Genomic DNA, 13,151 nt, shown 5'->3' on the forward strand with positions numbered 1-13,151 from the left:
CTGCCTCTGTAAGTACAAGGTATTGACTCCAAAACTTGTTTTTGTGGTAGTTGTACTAAACAGTCTGTAAGCAGCCCATGTGACCTATTATCTCTATCTCTTCCATGTGGCCTATCAATTGGTGGCCTACTCTAGCACATCTCTTTCTCTCTCTGTGTACATCCTCGGATGTAGAGGCCGGATATTTATATCCATTATCTAAAAAAATCTCTTTCTCTCTCTCTAGGGAAAAAGGCGCCTCCGATCCCAATGACGACTCCCTTTCTCTTCCACCCTGCCTCTATCCATTTAATTCCCGGGTGGCCACCTCTCTATCGGAGATTAAGATATCTTGCACTGTGACTCCTATATATATTACCACAGCCTCCACCCCACACACTCATGACCGTGCCTGGGGTCTGGTACAAGATAACGTGGCCCTGCTAGTATGTGAGCGTTCATGTGGCATGGAAGAAGCACCTCTGGGCAGCACGAGCAGTTGAAATGGGAGGTATCTGGAAATTGTTCTGGTGCGTCAAGTCTGTCCGCAGCACATCTCTAACATTGATAGGTACACGAGTGCATGCAGCTTGGAATAGTTCTGTTAATTTACTCAAGCACTAGGGTTGTATAGGCACTAGCAGCACTAGTACACAAATGCTCTAAGCCGGCGGGGGCAAAAACTTTGCACAGGCGGTTTTAGTTATAACGCGCCTGTGTTGTAAATTTGTATGGCAAGAATTAAAAACCGTCTATGTAACTAGGTTTGTACAGACGGTTCACATAAGAACACTACCAGACTCTGATCATTCCTGACGGTTCTATTTATTCCTGACGGTACTATAAAAACCGACAGGATTAGATATATTTCCTGTCGGCTGAACAAAACCGACAGGAAAGACACTTATTTCTTCTGTCGGTTCTGCAGTTGCCGTCAGAAAACTGTAAACCGTCAGGAACTGGGGCCCGCCCAGCACACAAATATCCTCATCCACAGAAGTCCTAACCCTATCTTATCTTATCTTTCTGCTTCCACTTGCTACGCGCCACCACCGGCCGCCCCTTCGCGCAGCCATGGACAACGCCCCATCCACGCCGCCACCCTTGCTTCCTCCCTATCCACGGCATGCGGTCCAACTGTGTCGGTGCCCTAGCCCTATGGGGCGCACCTCCACCTGCAGCAGCTCCACCTACCGGCGGCCCGGCGCCCAGATCCAGATGAGAGGACGTCGACGCTGCGTATTCGTAGGCGAGGCACAGGCGGAGGGAGAGGTAGTGGTTCGCTTCCCGTCCCGACCCTGCACTGCCACAGCTCGGGTACGTCTCATCCCACCATCGCCCCCCACCCTAGAGGCGAGTTCTGCAGGCCTACAACCGTGCTGCAACCCTGGCCGGGGCTGAGCTTGTCCGTCCAAGCCATGCTTTCGCCTCCAGGTCTGCACATCTTGAGCTCCTCTAGAACGCCAGTGCTCCCATCTGAAGGTGAGCCCCTACTGCTATTTCTCAGATCTGCTAGGCATTTTTTCTCAAATACATAGATCTGCTAGGGATGAATCGATACATGCATTGAACTTTATTGTTGAATAGTTGGAGCACTGCCATATGCAAGTTGAAACTCTATACACATCGATTTCAACGAAATTGGAATTGTCTCTGCTCTTGCATTTGGTCGCAATTGATTTTTTCCATGGACGAGATGCATGCTTGATTTGTTAGTTTTTTTTTTTGCAATGGCAGACAACTAAAATACAATTCCCATGATCTGTGTGAATTACAATACAACTGAAATTTGGTGCTAGCGTATCCTTAATGTCTTCTCTGATCTAGTGCTAGCTGCTGATTGGGAGGAGAGCAGCTTGGATTTTTCAGAAGCAGATCTAGTGCTTAGCTTGTGACTGGGACGGTAGGCCAAAGTGGCGTAGGATGGATTTCACAAGGTAATGCTTGTATTATCTCCACAAGGTAATTATCTGAAGGGACTGAGATTATTTTCTTCTATTTTAGTTTCCATAATCTTGATTCTGCAACCTTTAGATTAAGTTTGGTTTGTTCAGATTGAGATATAGAGGATAGATTTGGTTAATCAAATAAAAAATCAGGATTCATCTTGGTTGAGATCTTGCTCAATGTTCAGAGTAAATTGTGAATGCACAATGACTTTAGAGTAAAATGTGAATGCACAATATTTAGAGAAATAAACAATGCAGTGTCCTTCGTAGGTTCATTTTGGTGTTTTATTAGGTTTTAAACTTAAACTTCCAGGTTGCTAAATTTTCTCATTGGTAACATAAGGAAAATGGTGTACTAGTTCAAGATTTGTTGTCATCTCTTTTCTATTATTAAGTACTGCATCAATTTTTCTACAGTCAGTCATTGTTATCTGGTATATTTTGATCACGAGATAGGAGCCTGCACATATATACTTGGTGATTTAGTACTGAAGCTCATTGCAAATTTATTATCAAAACATTTTCTGTGAAAAATGCACATACTCTATTTCTTCACATCTGACAAGTGACTGAAATTGTCTACATTGTGTTGGTACATGCTGATGCCTTCATTTTTTTTTTCAATTCAGAACTAATATAGGTAGTATGACACATTCTAAAAATATCACCTTGCAGATTCATAACCAATATATGTATATAACATGTCGAACCAAATAGTTGATCTAATAAAATTTTATTTTATTTTATTGCAGCAAATTCAGAGCTGTGGGCACCTTGCAAACTCATCCTTTTGCTGCTTCATTTCAAGTTTAGACCAACTTCTGTAGAGAACTTTTAGCACAGTTAACTAGAAGTCATATTGAGGTGTCATTCATTTGGAGTTCTCATTTAGACTTTTGTGTAGTATTCATTTTTTCATTCTAATGCCACTCTTTTGTGCAGTATTCTTTTTTTTTATTCTAATGCCATTGTGCAGTATTTTTTTATTCTAATGCCAATAACTTGATGGATGGATCTGAACTGTATGTATAAATCATACAGCTGAGGTTGTAATTAAGAATGAGGTCTGCTGCTGTATATTATTTTTTTTACATTCTGTAGTTGGTTTCCTGACGGCATAACCGTCAGGATTTGGCCAATATTTTAGTCCAGGGCTATTCTTAGGTTGGCCGTCAAGAACTGCCGTCAGGAAAAAATTCCTGACGGTCAACCGCCAAGAAAAAGTGATCTTTCCTGTCGAGTCGTTCCTGTCGGTTCATTCCTGACGGCTGGCCGACAGGAATATGTTTTCCGACGGTTTTACTGCTTTTCCTGACGGTTTCTAGCCGACAGGAATTTCCGCTGCTCTGGTAGTGGAAAACCGTCTGTGTTAATGCTCTATTTGCACAGGCGGTTCAATTATGTGAACCGCCTGTGTTAATAGATTTATACAGGCAGTTCACATAACTGAACCGATTGTGCAAATGGAGTATTAACACAGGCGGTTTTCTTATGTGAACCGTTTGTATTAATCGATCTACACAGACAGTTCCTTAAGCAAACCGCCTATGCTATTCTTTCTATAAATAACCCACAACCCCCTTCTTCCTCCTCGGACAAAACTGTAGCTCGCAGCCACCTTCCATTGGAGCACATCTTGGAGGTCCAGTTTTTCCAAAATACAAGGGGGAGGTTTTGATCTTCATTTATTGGAAGGAGGTGGCTAAGAAAGGTTAGTTGATGCCTCTTTTTGTGCCCCCTGGCTCAATTTGAGCTACTTTTTGGATCTAGAGTTTCACCATGAGAGAGAGAGTAGAATAGCTAGGTATGGACTATATTTGCTCAAATGAGGTTGCTTAAGATGGTTAGATGATGTCTCTTCTCTCTCTTTTTCTATGTTTTGTTCTTTAATTAGTGAATCCAAGAAATATATATGTAGTGGTTTCCATGAATGGTGTTTCCATGCTTGGGAAGAGAGAGAAAGATAAGTTTTCTTTTTAGGTTTTAAATTATATTATTTAGGATGTTATTTTTTATGTAAATTTGATTTCATTATGCAATATGCATTTTTCATGTATGAGGTTGCTTAAGATGATGCCTCTCCTCTGACCATTTCCATGTTTCCTTCTCAAATTTATTTTAGTGAATCAAGGTATATATTTAGTTGATTCCATCAATGGTGTTTTTCTACCTTGTCAATTTGATTTAGTTGTTAGGTGTTCTTTTTGAATTATTACTTAGGGTTTTGTCTTTATTACTTAGGTTAGATGACAATATTCTGAAACTACTTGTTTTGCATTGAGATCAATTAATTTACTAATTTTTGCACAGCTCATGATGGAGTGGTCCTTCTGGATGTATAACTTATCAAGACTAGATCCATCATACATACCTGAGGTCCATAGGTTTGTTGATGCTGCTAAGAACCATGCTTTGAGAACAAAGACGAAGCACATATATTGTCCATGCATCGACTGCAGAAATATTAACATTTATGAAGATACTGAAGCAATCATTTCTCATCTGGTCTGCCGAGGATTTATGAAGGATTACTTGATTTGGACGAAGCATGGAGAGGGTAGCTCGGCACCTTATACAATTGGGGACCCTGCGAATATTGACGCTGATGGTCCACGCATGCCTGATGAAGGATTTTAGTTTTTCCACGACACACACCAAAGTGAACATGTTGTGCCAAATGTTACTGCTGGTGGTTTTGCTGGGAGAAATGATGATGACAGAACTCATGTCTTACCAAATGATACAGCTGCGGAAGATTTTGAATTCTTAGAGGCAATGTTGCATCGTCATACTGAACCATCAATGTTATTAATGAAAGGGATGGAGGCCTTGAAGAAGGTAGCTGAAGAGCCTCTGTATGATGAGTCCAAGGGTTGTACCAAAGAGTTCACGACGCTGAGATCTGTGCTAAAACTATTGATGGCAAAAGCCAGATATGGTCTGTCTGATGTTGGATTCGATACGTTCTTAAGTATTATCGGAGACATGCTTCCAAAGGAGAACAAATTGCCTGCTAACACATACCATGCAAAGAAGGTGATTAGTCCGCTCACTATGGGTGTCGAGGAGATCCATGTGTGTAGGAATCATTGAATCCTATATCGCGGTGATGAATACAAGGACTTGGATAGGTGTCCAAAGTGTGGTGTAAGTCGGTATAAGACAAATAATGACTATCAACAGGAGGATTGTGCTGCCTCCATGTGTAAAGCAGGGAAGAAGCAAAAGAAGACCCAGCAGAGCATCCTTGTCGTGTACGAGGTATCTCATCCAAGGAAGGATGGAAAGAAGGATTTAGACTAGTGTGGGAAGGAATGTATAGAAAACGCGATCGCTACAAGGAAGAATTGTCTAATTTTTTTAAGGAGGAGGCTAAGAAAGAAGTCGAACAGGTGATGAATAAAATGCTCTCCGATCCTCCTCCTGAGTGGATGCAGCGATTGGCGTCTGCAATATCTAGCAAATTGAGTGGTCAGCGTCGCCAGATGCAGCTAGTGGTCGCCCCGACAACAACACAACAGGCTCCAGTTGTCCCAAGCAGTGTCGCGTCTATTGGAAACAAGGACCGCTATCCAGTTGACGAGATTGAAAGTCCTGTTCGTTGCTCCCTACTCATAAGGTACGGTCTTAACAATAACCGTACAAGGGAAGTAGCCACAGGACTTGTGATCCCGGGGCGCCAGTTTCATGGTAGCGAAATTCCAGAATACTATTGTAGGGTGGAAATGCTGACAGTTGTCCAAGGATATGAGGATGACATGCTAGACATTCCCGGTCCTAAGGGTATTGAGAAGCTCGGAGAAGCTATCAAGAATTTTATTCTTTGGCCTCGACGGGATGTCCTATTGTCTGAGCTACCACAACCGTCGCCCCCGAGAAGTACCACTGACTCAGGAGTCGTCCCTTCCAGATGTTGGTGGTACCGTATCTCTTCCGAGTCCACCACCCTCTCCGATCTTCGCTCCACCATCCTCACCTATAATGCCTCACCCACCATCCCCACCACCATCACCTAAACCACAACCTTCACCAGCACCACCAGAATCTTCCACACCCCCACTACCCAAAAATGCTGAGACACCACCACAACCAACCAAAGATGACGAGACGACACCACCGCCACCAAAAAAGTTAAAATTTTCGGTGCCCAAATTGATTTCCCCGTACAAGCCAAAGAAGAGGAAGTCTGCTGGTACTGCCCTATTTTTGTCAGGAATTGCAATGAGCCGCACGACAAAATTAGTTGACTTGGCTGAGCACGAGAAGGAAGCAAAGAAGTCTGAACCAGCTTTTGTATATATCAGGCCACCCACTAAAGATGATTATAAATGTCCCTAAGAAATATGAGCTGGGTAGGCCTCTACTCACTTGGGATAAACATAAAAAGGTCCCAACTGGTGTAAAAAGGATCCATGACTGGTATATGAGAGCATCTTCTGTTGGCATCGACATGATCAGTGTAGATATACCAGCAGAGGCATTTAATAGTGATCATACAAGAGCAATTCGAGGACATGTGGTTAATGATGAACCTACAAAGACTCGACCTGTTGCTCATAACTGTGTTTGCATTGTAAGTGTCACTCATACAATGCTTTAAATTTGTGAGTTATTATTTGTGAGTTGCATTAAATTTTAATACTAACATACAAGTGCACATGCCATAATGCAATATGAACAGCAGCTGATGCACTATGGTCCGGATCCAAGTACTAATGCCAGTAAAAGGGTCGCGTATATGAGCCCAATGAGAATATGTGAGGACGAGCACACTTTCAGTATCGGAAAAGATCACGACTCCTTAAAAGGTTCGGATCCAAAAGAGCAGGAGGACGAAATATAGAAAAGGGAAAAAACAAATAGCTCGTTATGTCCTCTACCTAGCCATGACAATGCTAGAGTTTCAAGACAGGAAATTAATATTCGCACCATATAACTTTCGGTAAGTGTCAGTTTGCATGCATCGTATTAATAGTTAAAATATGCACTTTGATCACACAGATGATTCTCTCAGGGACCACTGCATCTGCTTAATGATTAATCCCAGGCTTGGACGTGTGCATGTCCTAGACTCCGCAGACTATGAACCAACAACTTATGCACCATTCATTACTCTCTTAGAACGGTAAACCAGGTAAAATATGCATACAGAATTTTATAAGAGTTTGACAATAACATGCAGAATGTTTTCAATATCATAGGGTTTATAGGTGTTATAAGATTAAAGGGGGAAGGTGTGAGTTAGAAATACAGGGGCGCGTATGAAAGTTTACCAAGTTATTCTCGCTAGCTATATACATAGAATACACATCATGTTGCAACTCACAAATATGCTATTTTTCTTTATATAGTGTCACAAGCAACCACTCGGATTGGTCCACTGTGGATTCTACGTCTGTGAGTTCATGAGAGAGGGCGGAAGATATATTACTAACCCTTATAAGGTAATTAATGCTCTGAGTAATTAAGGTTGTGTGATTAAGGTTGTTAATAATGTATTATGAACATTAAATATATGATGTTTTCTAACTTCCTATGCAGCAAAAAGACTTTGAAAAGGCGAAGAGCATGAGTGAAGCCACTTTATACAACATAGTTGAGGACCTCTGTAAATTCATGTTGAGAGAAGTCATTCCCAGCGAAGGGAAATATCATGATCGGACCAGCACCCTAGCAAAGCCTGAATACGGAGCACTAAGGGTGATTAGTAGGCTAAAGCTAACTCGATCCGGTTATTAGAGCAGAGGTTTTTCAGAGGTGAAACCTCTGATGCATGTAACAGAAAAAACTTGATGTGTGATCATGTTTGTAATTAATGTAGTATATATATAAATGAATTGCATGTTGCAATGGTTGACATGATCTCTAGGCTTTAGTAGTTTCAATATTATGTGTATACATATATATGTCCATATTAAAATATAAAATGAAAAATAGTGTCTGGTGGGAAAATTTAGAAATGGGCGGAAGATTTAAAAATTTTAACACAGGCGGTTATATAATGAGAACCGCTTGTAGAAACATGATTTCGATAAGCGGTTGGCATAACTGAACCGCCTATAGAAACATGATTTCTACAGGCGGGTGGCATAACTGAACCGCCTGTAGAAATAGATTTCTCCAGGCGGTTCTAAGTTACCCGCCTGTGGAAACTCTTGATTTCCACAGGCACCCAGCGTAGGCGGTTTTTCAATTCACCTGTGGAAAGGGGTTGGGAACCGCTGTATAGTGGTTCTGTGTACTAGTGCAGTGCACGCTGACATAGGATTTGTAGATATTTTTTCAACCGTGTCATATGTTTCCACTCCATTCTGGCTAAATCCTTTCATCTCTCGCTCATATTTGTTCAATATGCTGGAATAGCATGTGTTCAAGTCTAGTAAATGCGGCAGCGAACAAATATATACACCATCCTCAGCATTTGAGCATGTGAGTGTGCGCCAAGAGCATCGGAGAATATTAGAATGCACACATTTTCTGGTAGTAGCTTGGTTCCCATGGACCCTCTTAGCTTGGTTTCTAGCATAGTAGCTTGGTTCCCATGGACAGAATGCTAGGTTAAAAAACTGTAAACATTTAAATATTAGCACTTCTAGCAGCGTTTCTTATCTTAAGAAAATTATGATAATATTTTATCAAGCTAGATTCCAAAATTCTACCTCCAAACAATTTGGATAGTACTTCAAAAAATTAATTTTCCAAATGAATACGGCTAGTTAGCATCCAAACTATTTCTAGTTGTCTACTCCATCCCCTAACCTAAACCTATTATTCTACCTCTTGATCTAATGAAAATCATCTAAATACCCACTCAAGATGAAACACCCTTAGAAAGCTCGCCTTTGAAAAAGCCATTTAGAGAAGTAGGGCTTAGGACATCTGCATGTTAAATAGGCGGCACATCCCCCTATCCATTTAAATAGGTGGTGTCCATTAATGTCCAAATCAGTTAATCAGAGGCGTTTTTTCCTGATTTTTTTTGTAGTAGTGTGTATGAGAGCATTGTTTTCTATAGTGATATATACAGCTATCTGAAATAATAGACTGACCAAGAAAAACGAGCAGTAAATAAATATGGCATTTGTTGCATGTAGATGGTGCATGTGGCTGGTGGATCCCAATGGTCTCCAATATCAACTCCGTCACCCTCTTACGATTCCTGACTTCTATATATATGTCCTTACTAGAGAAAGGCAACAGTCATCCACATCCACCATAGCGTGTTTTACTTGGGCCACCACACATTACAATCCTCTCACGTCATCTTTCGTAGCACTAGATTATGATAGTACCCTTGGGGTGGATCTTAATCAGAGTGTTTTTGCTCAGACTACTGCAGTGTCGGGTCTGGATAGTGCATTACCTACTATGCCTACCAGTGTGCGTCTGCACGCTGCATCGGCAACGACACTCTTCGATCGTGCATGTACTGTCCAACTAAGTATGGGAAGCATCTGGAAATGGGTGCTCTGAGGACCTTTCTAATCCTGTCGCCATTCTCAGGCCGTGTTTAGTTCTCGATGTTAAAAATTTTGTGACACTATAGCACTTTCATTTGTTTGTGATAATTATTGTCCAACCATGGACTAATTAGGCTCAAAAGATTTGTCTCGTAAATCTCGACCAAACTGTGCAATTAGTTTTTATTTTCTTCTATATTTAATACTTCATGCATACGTCTAAATATTCGATGTGACGGAGAATCTTAAAAAATTTTGGGTTTTTAGGTGGAAGTAAACAAGGCCTCAATAGGTTTGCACAGTGCTGACTGTTGGGCCTCATTTGTTTTCCGACTCAAAATTACTATTTTGATGGACCAGTGAAATAGCCCATCATGCATTGTTGGATTGAATGCATTGTTGTGTCCAATAAGGTTCAAGGCCCCATTTGTTTTCCGTTTTTTCCTTACCTCATCATCTTCTATGTGATAGGCTCTCTCCGGAACAGCAGTGCAGCGACCCTGAGTTGCAGTATTAATATTGCAACCACGGCCACCAGCTCGTGGCATGGAAAATACGAGTGCTAATGCAACCATGTGGTTCTGATGTCTTCCGTGGTGAAAAGAATCATCATACTGCTAGGCATTTGGTGGGACTTATTTTTAGTCTCACGATCGGAGGGCCTGACTTTAGTCGCAAACAAACATGCCAATAGTTATTTTGCCAGCTGGGCAAGCAAGCGGCCATGTTCCAATTCGGCAGACTTCCTACCTGTTGGATGCCACAAAATCCGCCTACAGCGGCTTCTCGTGTGGGAAAAGTGCAGGTGTACTAGTGGAACAAAGTACACAATAAAAGATAGAAACATAGCAAATATAAATTCTTAATGAGCGCTACATAGCTAGCTAGCAGCAATCTGACATGACGATTGTCGTCTTCATGATTCTTGAGGCCTCGCATGGCTCCTAGTTAATTACTCCGGTGAGCTAACACACAGAGTACCTCCGATTAAGCTGTCATGTTGGTCGTCTTCGGTCATTGCTTCACGTCTCCACGCATGGCATTGGTGTAGATGTAGGTGACGTTGGTGTGAGGGCCTCATCGGTCTATGAGTCGGTATTACGTTGGCTGGAATATCAGCCATGCCCGCCTGCATCGTTCGTCTTGTTAGTGTCGAACTCTGCATGGTGTCATCATAGTCGCACTTGGATCATCTTGGATTACCACGGCAGCGTCATCGTGGTATGCCGTGAGCTTGATTGTTGGAAATAAAAGCAATTTAGCGATGCATAGATTAATTCTGACAACAAGAAAAAGACTAACAACATGTATCATAGATATATGAATCAAAACTAGCACTACAATTTGAGTCAAATTCACGGGATTTAGTGCTAGCAACAGAAATAATATGAGACCGAACAACAGAGAGAGGAAAGACATCCTTACAATGGGGTTGTCGGCGCGAAGGAGGAAGAAGGAGAAGACTGTCAACGGAGATCGGCGAACACAGGGCGTAGAGGGAAGAAGATGTCCAGCGAGCAGTCACGAGGGCCCTTCCTAAAAACCTGATACGCCCCCTACCCCATGCAGGGACGTGAGGAGACGTAGGCTTCGGAGCCTGCTCTCCCGAGACCGATGGCACGTCAGCGACGCGATGGGGAAGACGGCGGCAGCGTAGTAGTGTGGGGAGGAAGAGATGAATCTGTCGGTACAAAGGATGACGTCTCGTCCTATATTTATACACGCATCGCACGCAGCAAATAGGCAAGCAATTAGCCGCTCAATCAATCACAGTATTATGGAAATTACCTGTCATTTACGCACTTGCCATAATACGAGAATAATTGCTTACCAAATAGGTCAGCGCAATCTCCTCCATGCATGCAAAAGTTTCAAGGAGCAAAAAGGAAGCTGCGCACCCACAAGGGTCGAAGTGGGAAATCGCCGGACCATTCACGCGCATGTCGTGCATGCGAGCCCATTGGCCCCGCCTCGTGAGGCGAGCGAGCATGCACTCGTGTGGTTCTTTCTTTTCCTCTCCCCAATAGCTTCAACAAGATGGAGATAGCTCAACTATTTAGGTTGGTCTCACTCCACTTGAAGTAGCAAGGTGGGAGTAAAGTCCCCCACCTTTTCATATATACATGCTTGTGTGAATGGGTCTCTGGGATTTATTTGGAATTGTTTGGCCCATGACCCAAAACATCTAACATTGATCACGATGGGGTTGTATTTGCAATTGTTGATGACTACCTGTGGTTGACGTGGTAGACGCATGCATCACCATGGCGCCCCCCGGTGGCCAGCGTAGCCTCCCCTATCCTTGTACGTAGATGTACGAGAGCTTGCACGTAGATGCATCTAGCTGGAGTCATATGTGCGCATATATGACCTGTACGTGCATCACATGCACATTTGCCTTAGCCTTGTTTACTATGCCAAAAAAGCTCATTAGTGACACGTCTAGATAGGCATTAGTGACGCAAAAAACGTGTCACTTTTATTACGTCTCTGATGTTAGCATTCTAGTGACCTAAAAACGCGTCACTAAGGACCATATCAGAGACGCGTTCGGATACTACGCGTCACATGATCAGCCAACTGTGACTCATTCAGGCAAGACGCGTCACTGATAACTATTTACTGTGACTCGTTCAGCCAAGACGCGTCACTGGTGCAGATCTCATCAGTAACGCATTGTATCAAAACGTGTCACTAATGGTAATTGAAAAAAACAAAAAAAACAAGAAAAATCTATATAGGGCCATGTTTGTTCAGTACCTATTCTTTACACAGCTGCAGTAGTAGCACCTGCAGATCTATACCTATTCTTTACACAGATGCAGCAGTAGCAGCTGCAGATCTATCTCGTAATACACATGTTTCATTCAATCCAACAATCAAATCATTTACAAGTACGCAATAAAGTATCTTGCACAAGGTGCAGTGTGACCTAAAAGATCTCTAACAGTACATGGCCGTGGCCCGAAGATTTCTAACAGTACATGAGGTAACTCCTCTATGGTTTTTTCTTGATGCACAATACTTATTGCAATGTAACATGTATATATCTATGAATATTGCTAAATGGCTAACATAGACTTTCGCATGTTTTAGAATAAGGACTAGCTCAAGTTACTTCTCCAATTCCCGGTCTTGGCAAACAGCTGGACACTGATTGATGGCCAGGAAGGCATTCTACCTGCAAAAACTATAGTCAATTTCCCAGCCTAAGCACACAATTGGACTATCACAACAAAAATAAATGCTCAAGCCAAGCTAAATAGGAAGATTGTCATAGCTACTTGTTAATTAACCATATAACAGAAGCACTATTAAAACAAAAAGAAATACTTAGGCACTACAGAGGTTACAGCTAATAACATAAATCACAAAGAGCACGAACCTGCAAGCTGCCATGTAAATAAATATCAAAGAAACAAAGGTTGCTAATAAATTCATATATCTGAAACAACCACTATTAAGTAAAACAGACAGATCTCTCAGATTCACAGTTCCCAATTCTACAGTGGTCATGAGCTTACCATCAGTAGATTGTGCAGCCACTAAAGCACAGGTGACAAAATAGAACTCCAGCACAATCTGCTTGTTGAATGTTGTAGGCTAACCTGTAAATTTAGCATTGTATATCATATATAGACAGTACAGTGAACCGCTTATTTAGAAGTTGCATATGTGATGAGTATATTTATCATCATATCTTTATTTATGTAATGCTAAGTGGTACTGGTATTCATATATAATGATGCAACTTGTTATGTTA

At 41.9% G+C, this 13,151-nt stretch overlaps 1 long non-coding RNA gene across 4 annotated transcripts; it reads left to right on the forward strand.

Annotated features, from left to right (window-relative positions):
- Positions 980–7,790, forward strand: LOC8066322. Of its 4 annotated transcripts, XR_002455628.1 has the most exons (6): positions 987–1,461; positions 1,807–1,941; positions 2,681–2,992; positions 3,536–3,639; positions 7,280–7,372; positions 7,470–7,790. It is a non-coding gene; the product is annotated as an uncharacterized LOC8066322 (long non-coding RNA). The 4 variants fall into 4 exon arrangements; XR_002455626.1 differs by having other exon boundaries at positions 980–1,461; positions 2,681–3,639; XR_002455629.1 differs by lacking the exon at positions 3,536–3,639 and having other exon boundaries at positions 988–1,461.

Source organism: Sorghum bicolor, chromosome 8, assembly GCF_000003195.3.
Source record: "Sorghum bicolor cultivar BTx623 chromosome 8, Sorghum_bicolor_NCBIv3, whole genome shotgun sequence".
NCBI lineage: Eukaryota > Viridiplantae > Streptophyta > Magnoliopsida > Poales > Poaceae > Sorghum > Sorghum bicolor.